At 43.3% G+C, this 15208-nt stretch overlaps 1 long non-coding RNA gene across 1 annotated transcript; it reads left to right on the top strand.

The window, feature by feature from the left end:
* The first annotated feature begins 4614 nt into the window (after positions 1-4614).
* On the top strand, positions 4615-10587 carry LOC143694031 (uncharacterized). The gene is made up of 4 exons (XR_013182205.1): positions 4615-5012; positions 7878-7984; positions 8753-8919; positions 9862-10587. It is a non-coding gene; the product is annotated as an uncharacterized LOC143694031 (long non-coding RNA).
* The last annotated feature ends 4621 nt before the right edge of the window (positions 10588-15208 follow it).

Raw genomic sequence — 15208 nt, 5'->3', positions numbered from 1 at the left:
AAGCTCTCATAGTCCTCTGGATCTGGACTTGGGAACAGGGCCATGTATAAAATGAGGTGAAGTAGTTTTGGGTCTCTGTGGGAGGAATAAGCAATAGATTGGTTGGAGTTTTCTTATTTTTGGTTGGAGTTTTCTTATATTTAGTTTCTAACATCCCCATGATAAGATGTGGAACATGACAATTGTCAGCCATGAGGGCTGACTCAGGATTTGCACAGGTGGAAACCCAGACTCCCAAGCATGAGCTTCTCATGGCTTGTGGACTTTCTCCTTCTCAAAGATGAAGAATATCTCTTTATATCTTCTACCTCAAATCAAAAACCATTGGTACTATGGGTGGGGCCATGAGAAATCTGGCTTTGAGTTGTGATAAAGAGTAGGCTAAAGATAAGGCTGAATAGGCTAAAGCCATTGATGAAAAGAAGAGATGGAGTAAAATGGTTGTATTTTTAATATTAGCAGCTACAGGATTCCAGAGAAGACTACTGTGTGCACTCATTGCTATTCTGAAGCCACCTGAGCCTCATAGGAAGGTCCCTGGATCTCCCTGTGTCTCCCTGCCAGGCTGAAGAAAGCTGTCCTTGCACTTGTATTCCTCCCCACAGGTATCTGTGAGTAGACCTGCGGTCATCGTGCCCTTGCTGCCTCGCTACATTTAAATGTAAGCTCCTCAAGACAGTCTGCAGAGTGTTTGTAATACTTTAACAACTCCTAGATTGCTCTTCTCAGTCTTCTGCTTTTCCACTTTCTTGAAATGTGGGCAGCAAAGCAGCTTGTAATATTCCCAAAGCATTTGTACCAGTATTCATGCAGAATTAGTAGAGTAGGAAAAATCACTGTTTGCATTTTATGCTGACAGAAGGCTAGAATTTAATTACATCAATTCAGGAAGAAGTGGGGTTTTTTTCCTTCTTCATATGGTTTATAATTATTTTTTATATGGTGATAGCCTAATATTCTTACAGATTTCATATGTCAGATCAGCTGTAATGGGTACGTTTGGAGTGCAGCATTTATCACAGATTAAGCCTAGACTTAAACGTTCATCAAGGTACTAAGCAAAAATACAGATCATTGCTCTGGGCAGGTTTATTTTTCACTTTAAATTTAGATTTGTGAGGCCACAGTGGTTGCACATTCCAAAGCAGCACAAGCAGTTCTGTATGCTTTTTTATTGGACATTCTGCCCCAGATTTTCTAGGCTCACACAACAGAGTCAAGGTATATTTGTATAATCAGCGGTGAAACAAAAGGACACATTTTGACTTAGTTCCTTTGATTGTCCCCACGGGGAACACTTGGCTATTACCTTTTGGCTAATCAAGCTCTATTCAATGCTCCCTCTTTTCCAGGCAGTGTGAACCTTCATGGAAAACCCAACATTTATGGAGCAATTAGTCAGCTGGGCAAGACTGACTAGAGGGAAAATTAAAAAGCAGGGAACTTTTTCAGCTGTCAAACCATTGACAGCAATTGTATAAATGGGTAAATTACAATTCTTTTGGTAATTCATGTTAGTTTGGCCTGGAGCAATGCAGATGTTTTGCTGTTGTGCTAAGCAAACACAAAAAAGATGTGAACAGGCACAAATTAATTGTCTTTTCAAGTGGAAAACATTCTTGGGAAACATATCAAACATTTAACTAATCCCACTCAACAAACTTGCAATTCCCCATGCTGGTGTTATTCCCACTGCATATATACTAATTCTAATAAAATGTTGTTTTTCTGAATCTCATTTTCCAAATCAGAAAATGCTTGTGAAAGCTCTCCTTTAGGGAGAGAGTAGCATCAGCATTTGATGAATTCCATGTCAGGGGAAACATACAGGACTGAAGGAAAATAGACCTGTTGGCTCAGAGGATTTCAGCTCAGCTGATTCAGGAGACAACCTCCAGCCAATCTGTCTCTGTTTTCATGGACAGATATAAATTCATCAAGAATTAACCACTGGTGATTTTGCTATTGCAAACAAAACTGAAGGTCTGGTGATCGGGGGGAAACGGCAGGTGACTGCCGTCAGAAGTCTGCCCATCTCTGGTAGCTGAATGTTTTGGGCAGATGAAATGTGCACCTGCTGCAGTGCTGTTAGACACAGGTGTGCCAGAGTGGGCTGGCATGGACCACGAGGAATCCAGAACACTTCAGTGGCAAATAACAGGCGACCTGAGCCAGGGGATAGAAATATAAACTTCTGACATGGTTTTCAGTGTAAAAAATTAGGAAAAAACCCTGTCTATGACCACTTCCCCATTGCTTTTTCTCTTTTCTGTGCATGGTGAGATCTTGCACCACCTCTTTATATTTCCCTCCAAAAACCTTGTGAAGGAGTTCCCTCACACACCTTCCCCTTCAAAGACACATTTGATGCTCTTTGGTATCGCTTCTCCTGAGTTTTTGTGCTCCTAAAAGACAATTTCAGCCCAGCAGTGCTTCTTCCTGTTCATGTTACTCAGCTTGTATGGAGCCCTGCTCTCCTGGGGATGGCAGAACCCCTGCCTGCCCATGGGAAGTAGTGAGTGAATTCCTTGGTTTGTTTTCCTTCTGTGCACAGCTTTTGCTTCACCCATTAAACTGCCTTTATCTCAGCCCCTATGTTTTCTCACTTTTACTCTTCCAACTCTGTCCCTGACCCCACCGATGGGGGAATGAGCACGCAGCTCTGTGGGGTGTAGTTGCCACTTGGGATGAAACCTAAACCATGGCACAAGAGCTGAGATAATTTCCTCTTTCTTTAGGAACTGGGAATTTACTGTTATAAAAATATGACTGATGGGGTTTTTTTTCGCCCTCATCTCCTGTTCCTGTCTATATGGACCTCATTTAGAGCCCCAGCAAGCTTTTGTGGTGGAACAGTTCACTGTTCATTTGGCCACAGCTGAAACCAAGCTGTGGTAGGACCGGCGTGCCAAATTCATTTTTACTGGGAGACCTGGTGCATTTTCAGTGCTGCTGGGGCCTCTTGGTGCCCAAAGGACAAGGACCAGGTGAGGTGACACGTGATGAAGTACAGATGAAATAGCAGGAGGTGGGGTCCGTGTGTTGCTGATGTGTCCTCGGTGTAGAGGCAGAGCTGCAGTGGGATATGGAATTAGCAAGTAAAAATAACCCCCTGGATAGACACTGTGCCACCCTTGTGATCAGTGTGTTCCTTTGCAAGAACTGGCTTTTGCTGAAATAGAAGGAATGATTCAATTACTCTGACACCAAAATATGAGTTGTCTCCTAAACCAAATTAAAACAAGGGAAGAGAGATGTCTAATTATTAAGCATATAAATCTTGCTTTCAGCGGCCCAGATTTGCCTCACAGTGCATTACAGGCTCTAAGCTGTAGGTCCAATTTAGTGATAGAACAAACTACTTAAAAAGAAAAAAAATTACAGAACAGATGAATCATTCTCATCACAGGAAAGTATACTTAATGTTATAGTGAAATTATTGCTTTATCATAATTTTAATTATTTTGATTTAACTTAAGAAAAAGAATCTTCCTTGTTACATTATGAAAGTTGAAGCAATAGGTATTTGAGCTGATATGAGCCAGCAACCTCTTCAAACAGTGGTGGGAGCTCAGGCAGAAAGAAAGATGGGAGTTATTTAAAGAAAAACACTTAACAGTGTAACCTGCTAAGAAAGCATTAATTTATTCAGTACTGGAAGCATGCTGGAGGTGTCCCTTTCCATAAGCATGCTTGTTTAGGCATTGCTCTCTTGGGTTTATGTACATTATAATATTTGAAGAATTCCCCAGATCACACCCAAAGTCCATCCCCCTTGGTATGTAATCAGTACATAAATCCTGAATTTTTTGTATTTTTGGTCCTTGATGTTTTCGTGGTGCAAGATTGTCATCTGCCTTTCATTGTTCAGAACTGCAGCATTTGTTCTGGGGTTTTGGGGTGTTGTATATCTCAGGAAAATCCACAAACACCAGAGGTTTATGCTCAAAAAGGAGACAGAGGAGTCCTGCAACTTTATTTGAATAAAGGGAGAGGCCATGGGGCATTTCCCCTGGCCTCTTGGGGATAAAAAGGAATTTTCATTCCTTTTTATCCCAATTTCCTGGTCGCATTTCCCTCTCTCTTTCCCCACTGGCTGAGGTACTTGAGAGGTTCAGACTTCCCAAATGCCTAATACCTAAGATCCCTTGTAATATGTAACTGCTTCCACCCTTGTTTCTTTTTCTTTGTGTCCCTGCTCTTTTTCTCTAAATCCAGAGATTTAGCTTGGTCTTGAGTAACAGTCTGTGTCTATTAGGGGAATTCCTACGGAATTTATGGCTTCCCCCATTGTTTCTTTCATGTTTCATTGTTTCTTTGCCATGTGTAGCTTTTCCTCCCATCAGGCCCACAGTTTATTGGTAAAGACACCTCCTTCTCATTCCTTTCATTCTACTATCTGTCTGAACAGTAAATAAAACAAAGCTACCAAAGTCGGTTACATGGTAAAACAAAACTACAGACTGAAAGTTACAAAGTTTAAGCAAAATCAAGCAAGTAAAGCTTAATTATAAAATGAAAGTTACAAATTTTAGGCCAACAACAAAAATGAGTAAAAACAAACTACCGAAACAGGCAAAAATAAAACATTCTTTGTTTTACCTGTTCCAGGAGATTTCTCCTTCAGCCAAGCCCACAGGCAGCAGCTGGCACTGGCCCACCCCGCCGAGGCCGTGAGGGCCCCGCCGAGGCCGTGAGGGCCCCGCCGAGGCCGTGAGGGCCCCGCCGAGGCCGTGAGGGCCCCGCCGAGGCCGTGAGGGCCCCGGCGCCATGCTGGGAGAAGCGGCCTGTGGGCAGGAAGGCCAGTGATGGCAGCACTGCAGCTCGGGACAGCCAAACACCGGGAAACGGGCAGAAAACGAGCAGAAGAGAGCCAGCCTGCAGTGCAGGAGCTGCAGGGATCGAAGTTCCCTGCCCAGCACCCAGGAGCAGCCGTGGCCAGCAGGGCTCTGGCACAGGCCCAGCCTGAGGGGCACCCTCACTCTAGGCTTCCACACCACGGGGAACAAAAGGTGAGTGAGCGAGCGGGCAGGCCCTGGGCACAGTGCCCAAAATGTGCCACAGGGCAACATGAGCTCAGGCCAAGCTTACATTTTTTTCAATATTCCCCCAAGCCACAGAAAACATGGACGGCAAGGCTTTGAAAAATGCCCGTGCCCAAGCAGGGCCTCTCCCAGCCCCACACAGAACCAGTCCCTGGCCCTAAAGATACAGCAACCATTCTGGGGCACAAAGCAAAGAACATGGAATATACTATATAATAGCTTACTCCAAGATAACCCATTATAAGGTTTATTAAGTGTCTAGGGTTTTTTTTCCCTATTGTCATTTTCTTTTTATTCATCATTTACTATATTAAGTTAAATTAATTTTTGTCCTGTTTCTTTGTGAGATCCAAATCACAAAGACATTTTTCTAAACCCCCTTCTGTCTAAGCTGTGCAACACAAGGCAGTGCAGAGATTACAGTGTCACTTGTGAATGACTATGGTCACACCACTGTGACAATTTTCCTTAACTAAGTGGTTGAGTCACTTGTCCAATTCGTTCAGACATAGCACCACAGTAAGGAGCCTATTGCTGGTGCCTCTGGACCCACATACACTGGAATCAGGCTTGCAAAGTGCTGTCAGAATCATCCATCAGCCCCCAAAATCCTGAAAAACTGGAGGGAGCTTTAACACTTAGGAAGTGACTTCGAGGCTTGAAAATCTGCACTGTACTGGGAGATTTAGAAATTCCTTTGATTCAGGTCATCGGAGGGAAAGCATGAAACATCACAGTCTGAAACACAAATATTTTTCTTTAGGTAAAATTATGTCACAATTAGGGTCGAGGTAGAGGTAAGAGGGAGCCAATGGGAGAAGAAGTGACTTGTCTAGATCAGTCTTCAGCTGATATAATATAGCCAGAGGAACTGTGCTTTTGCAATGCTTCTTTTTTCCCTCTGTCTATAAAAAGAGTCTGTCTCAGGAATAGGTATCCAGAACCAAGAGACAGAAATCCTGCTCACAAGATATAATTTAAGACTATGTGGATCAATTTGCAAAAGGGAAGGTGATGGTTTTTTACACCATTTGCCATCCTTAGAATCAAGATTGGGTAATTTTTAAAAATTTTTCTCAACCTGAGCCTGGAATAGGAATATTAGATAGGATGTCTTGGATGGTGATACATAGATGGGACTGTTGCAGTAACAAAAATCAGTGTCCAAAAGGGATGAGGCGAATGCAGAGTAATTCAAAATCCTGACAAGTCCTCATACTGTAGCTCTGTGTTTGTGCTATGCCAGAACTGCATAATGAGAGTTTGATGCCCTTGACTTTGCTATTAAGAGGTAGTGTGAATGACCAGAAGTTTGGGGCACATTGTACATCATCTCTGGATACAACAACCCAAATTCAGCCATCTGGAAACTGCCTGAAAGATGAGGAGCCAACCCCCCCCTTAGTAGTGATTAGAAATTGGGCCAGTTTGGCAATGAACCAAGTATACCGTGATTTTAAGGCCTAAGTGGTGCTAGCAAAGCAAGAAAAAAGGCCATAAGTTTAAAATATTGTTTTATCTTCAGTGAGCACTAAGTATTCCTTCCTTGCATGCAGTTTAATCAAATACCATGAAAATAAATTCTAAGCCACCAGAGACATACCAATAAAAATGTCTCAGGTGCTAACTCCTAACCAAATTATGAACTTAGTGTCTTTCTCAAAAAAAACATAAAAAGAAAATTTACAGCTTATATTTTCTGTTAAGCTTCCTTTTTGGATTTGCAGTCAGTTCATATGTCTGTATGCAATACCCTGGAATACAGAAGGAAAATTGCCTGCCTGAGTGTTCATTTCTCTTTGGAGAAGCTGATAATGCTTCCTGTTCAATGCTATTCAATAGCAATTCACTGTTTCAACTGAATGCAAATGCCACACCAGGAACAGGCTGGTAAAACCTGTCAGGAGCTGAAGTCCATGAGCTGTCACCTTCCCTGAATGCACTTTCCTTCAAAAGGTCATGAAAGTGCCCATACAACTGCAAGGAAAGGGGTGTAGGAGCTGAGTGAGCTGGCCACAGATTGAACCTCCTGTGTGCTGGAAAATGATTTGTCAAGGGAAGACCCCTTGTGAAACAGAAGTTCCTTTGTAATGTGCAGGAGGTTCAGTAATTGCTGCAGCTCTGCAACCCCTCAGGCAGAGGTCACTGGAACCTGTGACCAAGCTCTAAATGTTATTGTGTGCTCTGGTGACTGAATGCACCCTTTGTCAGCACGGAGGTGTGTTAGCATTGAGCACTGGTGCTCACCTTTGCACGGGCTGAGAGCCTGCACTCGAGTACAAAATGATTGCTTGTTCTGCCTTGGACACTGCTCCTCGCCTGGCACAGCTGCCCAGGAGCTCTGGGGTTCCCTCAGCCAGGCAGAACTCCTTTGGAACAGTGCCTGTGTGGTTAAAGCAGGCACTGGTGGGAGCAGAAGGAAAGGGGGCTGATGACTGAATAGAAAACGTGAGGATCTTTGGATCTTAGGAGTTAAACTTTTCCAGACACTACCTCCTTCTCCAGAGCTGCCAGGGGGATTTCTACTGAACATAAAACACAGGGAAACGCAGCCTTTTGTACACTTTCAGAAATGTTGCCTTACACTGTTGCCACCAAGAGGCTGCAGCAGAGAAGAGCAGTAATTCCTACCTCAGAGCAACGTGTAAATCAGAGCTGGGGCTTCAAAATCCATACACCAGTATTTTCCACATCATCCAAACACAAGATTGGTGCAAAGGGAATTCTAAATGTCACAATTACACACCAGGTGCAGCTGTTATTTTAGTCAGTGAGAAAACAAAACTGAAATGTCAATAAGTTTGCATGCAGACTTCCAGCTTGTCCTTTCAGGAATGCCAGGAGGAAGACAGAATTAGGAGAGCTGCTCAGCAGATTCTTGTGACAGCAGCAACTCAGTACCAGCTACTGACTTCCCCAAGACTGAGTGGTGGGCTGAGGTGAGAAAAATTAAAAAAAGAAAAAGAAAAAAAAAAGGTAAGAACAGTTTAATAGCTGTTCTTTTCTTAATAAAAGAAAATATAAAAATTATTATTAAGGAAAAGGAGAGAGAAAGGAATTAAAGCTAAGAGAGGAATAAGCACCACTCCCCTCTGAGTGATGCCCAGCCCATTCCGGAGCAGCTCACGGCCAACTTCTCCCAGCCTAGCTGCTGCTATGGAATATCCCTTTGGCCAGTTTGGTTCATCTGTCCCAGCTTTTGTACACCTGCTCTCTGACAGACCCTGGGAAACCAGGAAATGCTTGATCTAGGGTAAGCACTACCCAGCAACAACCAAAACATCAGTGTGTTATCAGTGCTGTTCCCATTCTAAATCCAAACCCCAGCACTGCCCCAGCTCCTGGGAAGAAAGCTCACTCCATCCCAGCTGAAACTAGGACAGAGATCCCTCTGTAAGAGCAGGACATGCTGCAGTCTCCCAGGGTACTTATTGGAGGTGAGTGAGCTGGACTGCAAACTCTGGAGTTTGAGTTATTTTAAGGGCCATACTGAGCAGCATTATTTTACCTTCTGGGCATCCATTCTCCAGCATTGCTCAGAATCTTGTTTAAACCCCTACAAAATAACTGTCTTCTGCTAGAAGCCTTTAGTTCAATGATGAGCCAAAAGGATTAAACACGTTGATAAAAAATTAGATTTCGGACAAAAACACGGCTGAGAGCTGTCAGAGCAATCAATGCTTATCTAAGCCTTCCTTTTTCTCAAGCATTTGCTAGCAAGGAATGGTGGAGCAGCCTTGAGAAGAGGAGCTTTGGGGTGACCTAATTGTGGCCTTCCAGTACCTGAAGATATCCTACGGGATGAATGAAGAGAGGCTATTTACCAGAGCCTGGGGTGGCAGGACAAGGGAGAATGGCTTCAAACTGACATAAAGTAGGTTTAGATGGGATATTGGGATTAAATTCTTCCCTGTGAGGTTGCCCAGAGCAGCTGTGGCTGCCCCATCCCTGGAAGTGTTCACGGCCAGGTTGGATGGGACTTTGAGCAACCTGGGACAGTGGGACAAGCTGATCTTTAAGGTCCTTTCTAACCCAAACCATTCCATGGTTCTCTGAAGTCTGTGGGTTTCTTTCATACCTATCTCATCTATGCAAAATTGTACAGGTTGTTTTTCAATGGGCATTTCCCACAACTCTCCACTCAGCACTTCACATCGTGTTCGGAAAACAGCGTTTGAGCTCAGGCGTAGCATTTAGACTACATGGATTCTCCCTGTGGATGACTCAGAAAGCTGAAAGAGGATGTGGAGTTTATTGGAGAGAAAGGAGTTTTGTAATGCCTCTCCAAGTTATAAATCTAATGGGGACAAAGCTTTTGTTCAGTCACTTTTGAAGGAGTCTCAGATTTACAGCCCCCACATCTTTGTATTAGGAATTGTTTGGAACCTGTGACTGTTCTCTTGGATTTGTGAGGAGAACAATTTGTGAGGTTGGGATTTTGCTAGAGCTAGAGCTGCACAGGTCAAGAGTATGTATTTGGTGTTGTTCTGAAGGATTATTTTTCCAGCTTGTGGACTGTTCATTAACATGATGGCCTGCTTTATTAACATGCAGTGTGAGACTTGTGGATGAGACAATGTGAGAGAGCTGCCAACACTCTCTTCTGAAGCATTTGGGTGGTTTGGGAGCTGCTCCAGTGACTGAGGGACCTGCAGTCCTCAGCTGGAAGCACGTAGCTTAAGGGCTGGAGAGAAGGGGATGATGCTATCTGTGTAGTTGGGAAGGAAAGTGCAGATCACTAAGCGTGTTTGGTCAAGTTTACAGGGGAGGATGAACATCAGCACTGGCTTTTTGTTGTTGGGCTTTTTCTTTGCAGGCAACAAAGCAAAGTCCATGGATGTTTTGGAGGGGTTCAAGATCAGCAGAGCCTGAGTGTAGAGTGGTACCTAGAGCTTGAGGGAAAGGATGCAGCTCAGCGGGTGCAAGTTACCTGTTGAGCACCTGCTCCCGCAGAAAAGGTTCTAAAGAAGGCGGCCGTGCTGGAAGTTGCATTTTCCTTTGCAGCCTGTAAAAGGCAAGGATCCCTCCTGCGTGCCCGCTGCCTGCAGGAGCCCGAGCTGCCGGTGCCCGGGATCCCCAGCGGAGCCGTTCCCGCGCCGCCCGCACGAACGGGGCCGGGCCAGCTGAGCGCCCTCTGTGCCGGGCGCTGCCAGCGCTCACCCAAGCAGCCACAGGACGGCGGTGTCTGCTCGCAGAAGGGAGGGACCGCACCCAGCCCAGCTCGGGAACACCCCACGTGCCCAAGAGCCACGCTGGAAGTGTCGCTGCTCTCCGATCCACTGTGTCAGCAGGACAAAACGATTTCGCTGGTCTTCCCCTTCCCGACACTAACTCCTGTTTGCACCACACTCAAACGGCACCACGAGCTGCTTTGCCCTGGGAAACCTCTTCACTCTCGCAGAGTCTGATATAAACTCGAAAAACATCAAACACAAGCAGAGCTCACAGAAGTGCCCGGTGAGAGCTCTTGCTGCTCTCACCTTCAGCTGCACCCACAGAGCCAGCAGCACACCCCTGCACCTGCGCTTTCCTTCTCAGCTCTGTGTATCGAGGGGTGGGCTTGCTGAAAATGCCATCACCATGCTGTGGCATGGAGGCAGGCCGCCCATTCAGAAATCATCGTCTGAATTGCAGCCAAGGCAGCAAACTTGAATTATTCATGAATGCCTGTTACAAGACTTGCTTTCTGCTTGCCTTTTGTTGCTGCTTTTTTTTTTTTTTTTTTTTTTTTTTTTTTTTTAAACAAAAGTGGATAAAATCTCTCTGCTTTCTTCAGCACTCTAAGTTTGGACAGCTGGAAATCTCCAGTGCAAATCAGCAATAATGAATGCAAGTAACAGACTAGATAATCATGTGGAATTTATCAGGTACATATGGGTGTCTATTGTCAGGGTGCCTTTGTGCTTTATATAGACGTTTTCAGAATGTGCCTGCTCAGCAATAATGAACAGAAAAGTCAGTCTGAAAAGAAAAAGGCATTTCTAGAATATTGAAGTTTTTATATAAAAGAAAGAACTACATTTATTGTGTTCAGGTCACTCATAAAACAGATATAGCAGTTTACTTTTAATGTAACTCTTCTGAAATGCACAGGACCCATAATTATATATTTCTATTTATAAATGAATGACATGGGAATTTATCATCAATGATATGGATTTGTTATAACCATTATTTCTGTGACCCAAATGAAGGTATTTAATATTTTTACTATAAGTCACAATCCCTATGAGTGTATTTTCTAGGTGTGTTGGAGCTCAGAGGGGCAGCCAAATGAATACAGGTTTGGATCACAGACTGCAGTTCAGAAACCTTCAGAATATGTGTATTGGTGAGTACAAAGGCATCCCTATTCACCCTGCCAAACTAAGGCCTATCAGAGTTGCTTTTCCTCAGCCATTATACATTACTATGGAAATTTAATCTGTTTCATCATTTCAATTTCATAGTGTGTTACAGCTCCTCCCTTTTAAAACATGTTGGCATTTTACATGGGAGACATGCTTGTCTTTGAGTTGTCCCTGACAAAATAGCTACAGTTATTTCTTTATTTCTTTTTTATTACAGTTGTTCTTCTAGTTTTCACTCTTTACTCATTGCTTTAATTTCATGCTCATCATTTAGGTGTTGTTGATACCTAATAGCATGATGACTGCTCCATTGTAAATAGGACAAGAAATATGGGACATCTTAAGGGATTTATAATTGAAAATAGGTTGAAAATCATAGTCACTGCATTGCATTCCAGAGTAATCCTCCCTGGGTCTGTGGTTTGTTTTCTTGGGCTTTTTTTCCCTTATGGCTTCCAAATATTTCACAAACTGAATTCAATTTAGAGCACTGGTTCTGTGGTTCATAACTGCTCACCAAGTCCCTTCTGCAGCTTTTGCAGCCCTGTCTTTACTGGGTGTTGATACAAAGATTTGTGCCTGGGTTTTACATTGCTGAGTTGCTCCTAAATTCTTGCATAGGAGACTAGAATATGGAAAAAGAATCAATAACAAGTGACTAATGTAATTATTTACTTACTTGTAATAAAATTTTCCAGAATGCAAGTTCAAGTCAAAGACACAAGCAGACAATAAAAGGAAAGATAGTGTAAAGTCTATGCCATTTCTTTAGGAGAGCCCATTGTATAAAACATGTCTGTTATAATTTTAATTTCAAACAGGGAGCATAGGACTGTCTTCATTTTGTAAAAAGTAATCCTTTCTTTTGGAATTGTTGAAGGTTTTGTATCAGCCAGTATTTTTATTGCTATCTAGATTTCGTTTCTCTCAAACTTGCTTCTCTTCAGGTAAGGAGGCATGTCCTCAGGTCCTGTCTGCATCCCAAGGCATGAACAGTTCAGCCCTGCAAGCAGGTCAATATCAGTATTCCCATTCAGGATTATATTTCTTCTTTGCTTTTCTCAGTTTGGCGTTTTTTGCATAAGTTAATGACAAACAGCTTAGATAAAGAATGTGTTGACTGAGGAGATTTTGGAGGACCCCTGCATTAAGTGATGTGGGTCTCTTAAAAATACATATCCTGTTTCTCTCATCTGCAAATCTGTGTGAGAGAGGGCTGCCTCAGAGAATGTCTGTGAGCCGAGCAAAAAGCAAAACCTGGCACAAGTAAAGAACCAGTGAGTGTGGCAGAGATTTGGGATTGTCACTTGCCATATGGGCATGCCAAGTAAAGAAATGCAGCAAAGTGTTTCTGCCTTCTCTGCTGTGGGGGAGGCTTAGGACAAATACCTACATTGCTTTCTGGTTTGTTGCATTTGAGTTTTCAAGCGTGAAGATTTATTTATGTGTTTATTTATTTCTGTTAGAAAGTTATTTCTGAAGCCCACTACCTTCACTGTTTACTTGTCTCCTTCTTTAGTAGAGATAAAAGCAGGTAAATATGGAGCAAATTATTATTTCCTTGTGTTATCATTGGAATTTCCACCCTGCTGCAGATGGCTTAAGGTCTTGTAGCCTAATTTTTGGCAGCAAGAGGCCTCTTTTTTTACATCCACAGCTAATACTTCAATAATCTATGCAGCTTCTCCCATGTAAATTTTTTGCAGTTTGTGATGAGCATCATATCCTTAGACTAGCAGAAGGAAAAAAGCTAGTAAACTATCCTGTGCATCCTACACAACTCTTTCTGAGGCCCAAGAGATGCAAGGGTTAGACATATGTTAGGAATCCCAGTCAGGAATCTGTCTTCATTGTTTGCCCAGAATTGCCTGAAAAGAAATTAAACGGAACACCATAGCTGCTCTCTTCAACTTCTTTGCTTGGAATTGTAAATGCAAGCAAATATTTTGCATTTGTAGTATTTTTGAAGGGACTTGTGTAAATTCCTGAAGAGGGAGAGGGTTTGATGAAGTAAAAGCCCTGCAGAATTTGAGGTGAGGGGTAAGGAATTGCAAGTGATGGGACGAGGTGAGATCTCAGTTAATGCCACAGTACATGGAGGAAGCTCTGGGAGGGAGAGCTGCACCCCTCAGTGCATCATTCTACTCCCCAGAAAGGGAAAGGCTCCTGCTCATCAAATGACCAGTGTTCACCATCCCCTTGGGCCTGCTGGGCTTACAGACATATCAGTATCCATTGTAGTTACACTGATCTTGGAACAAAGCTTGTACTTTTGATGCTAAGGTTTAATGAGTAGTTTATGTGGGTATGATGTTCTTGCTGGTGTGTTTTACAGGGACGAGGTGCAAAGTCTGCAGCAGGTATTATAACATTAGGTGAAGGAGCTGACAGGAGCAAGGTGTGGAACGTGGAATAGATTTGTATTAGATTGCTACAGTGCCCACCCTCAGAAAGATTAAAAGGTCTCTAGTATTTGTACTCTTTCCCCTCAAATTACTGACCTCAATTAACAATCAGGAATTTGTGTCAATGGACAATAAATTGAACTAAGTAAAAATTCCTTGGGTTGAGGTTTTTGCCACTGATCTTGCTGGAGGTCCTGAATTCTCAGGTGAAAGGGAAAAACAAAGGGTCAAAAGCAACCATTTGAATAGGAGATCCCTGGTCCCAGCTAAAGAACAAGAGAGAGCAAGGAAATGAGGCAGGGATGGTTATGGGGCTCATTACTTTGTCTGGACCGTGTATTCCTTGGCTAGAGCTAGGAACAGCAGTAGTCTTGCAAGGTTCCTGTGGCATTTTTGGGTATGTGCCTACATGACTGCACACATGTGTTTACACCTGGAATGCATCCAGAAAGGTGAACTAAGCCAAACACAACAGTTGTGTGTCTGGGGCTGGAGTGTGTCCGGGGCACTGCAGAGCTGCACCTGGCAAGTCATGCTAGTGCAGCAGTTCCCTCGTTGGTCACCATTTTAATGGTGTGATACCTCAAAAAAGGGATGTATTTCGTCTGGCTATGAACTTTTCCAACCTCCAATCAATGCATTTTGTAGAACTAGGTTAATTATCCAGTTAGTGTCATGGGTCTCCTCTGTTGGAGGTTGTTAGATCACTATCAGGTCTGCCCAAGTGCTTAACTTGTCTGTGATGGAATGAGGACAGGCTTTCCATCCTGAGGTCACAAATTTCATCCTTACACCTTATTTTGGCTTCTTTGAAATGTGGTCATGGGCAGATAAACTGCTGGCTTGTAAATGGGAAAGGGGAAAGTTGAGAGACCATGATCTTTGAGTCTTTTCATTTTTGCTATTGAAATTGTCTTTTCCTGAAGGCTGTGTATTTGGAAAACACCAGACCTAGACTAGAAATATCCATGGTTCTTAGGCTTGTTTCATGCAGTGCAGGTATGTTTCTCTAAGATTTTTAGAAGTGGGTAGGTTTGTCCCACCCACTGAGGAGATGTCTGGGTCTGTTTAGTGCCTTAAAATTTCCCGGTCCTTCACAGAACTTAAGCTGAACATTTTTAGGAAATTTTAATCAAATTGGCTGCTTTTGGCATGAAAAGTCAGGTTTTGAGTCATCCCTTCCCCCCTGGAAAATGCAGCCTCTGTTAGTTCTGAGCTGCATAGGCAGCATGAGCATTACTCCAAAGAGGGAAGCAGCTTGGGCTGAATGCTCCAGGAAGCTGCTGTGCATTTTCCTTCCTGGATCAGCTGCATGGAACGGTGCAGTGCTGTGTAAAGATGTTCTTATTTCCATGCAGAGTCCCACTGACGTCAGTAGGTTTGTGTTAACATCAGGTCCACAGCTCTG

Source organism: Agelaius phoeniceus, chromosome 5, assembly GCF_051311805.1.
Source record: "Agelaius phoeniceus isolate bAgePho1 chromosome 5, bAgePho1.hap1, whole genome shotgun sequence".
NCBI lineage: Eukaryota > Metazoa > Chordata > Aves > Passeriformes > Icteridae > Agelaius > Agelaius phoeniceus.
Note: the sequence above shows the minus strand (reverse complement) of the source record. Positions and strands in the feature narration are given on the sequence as shown.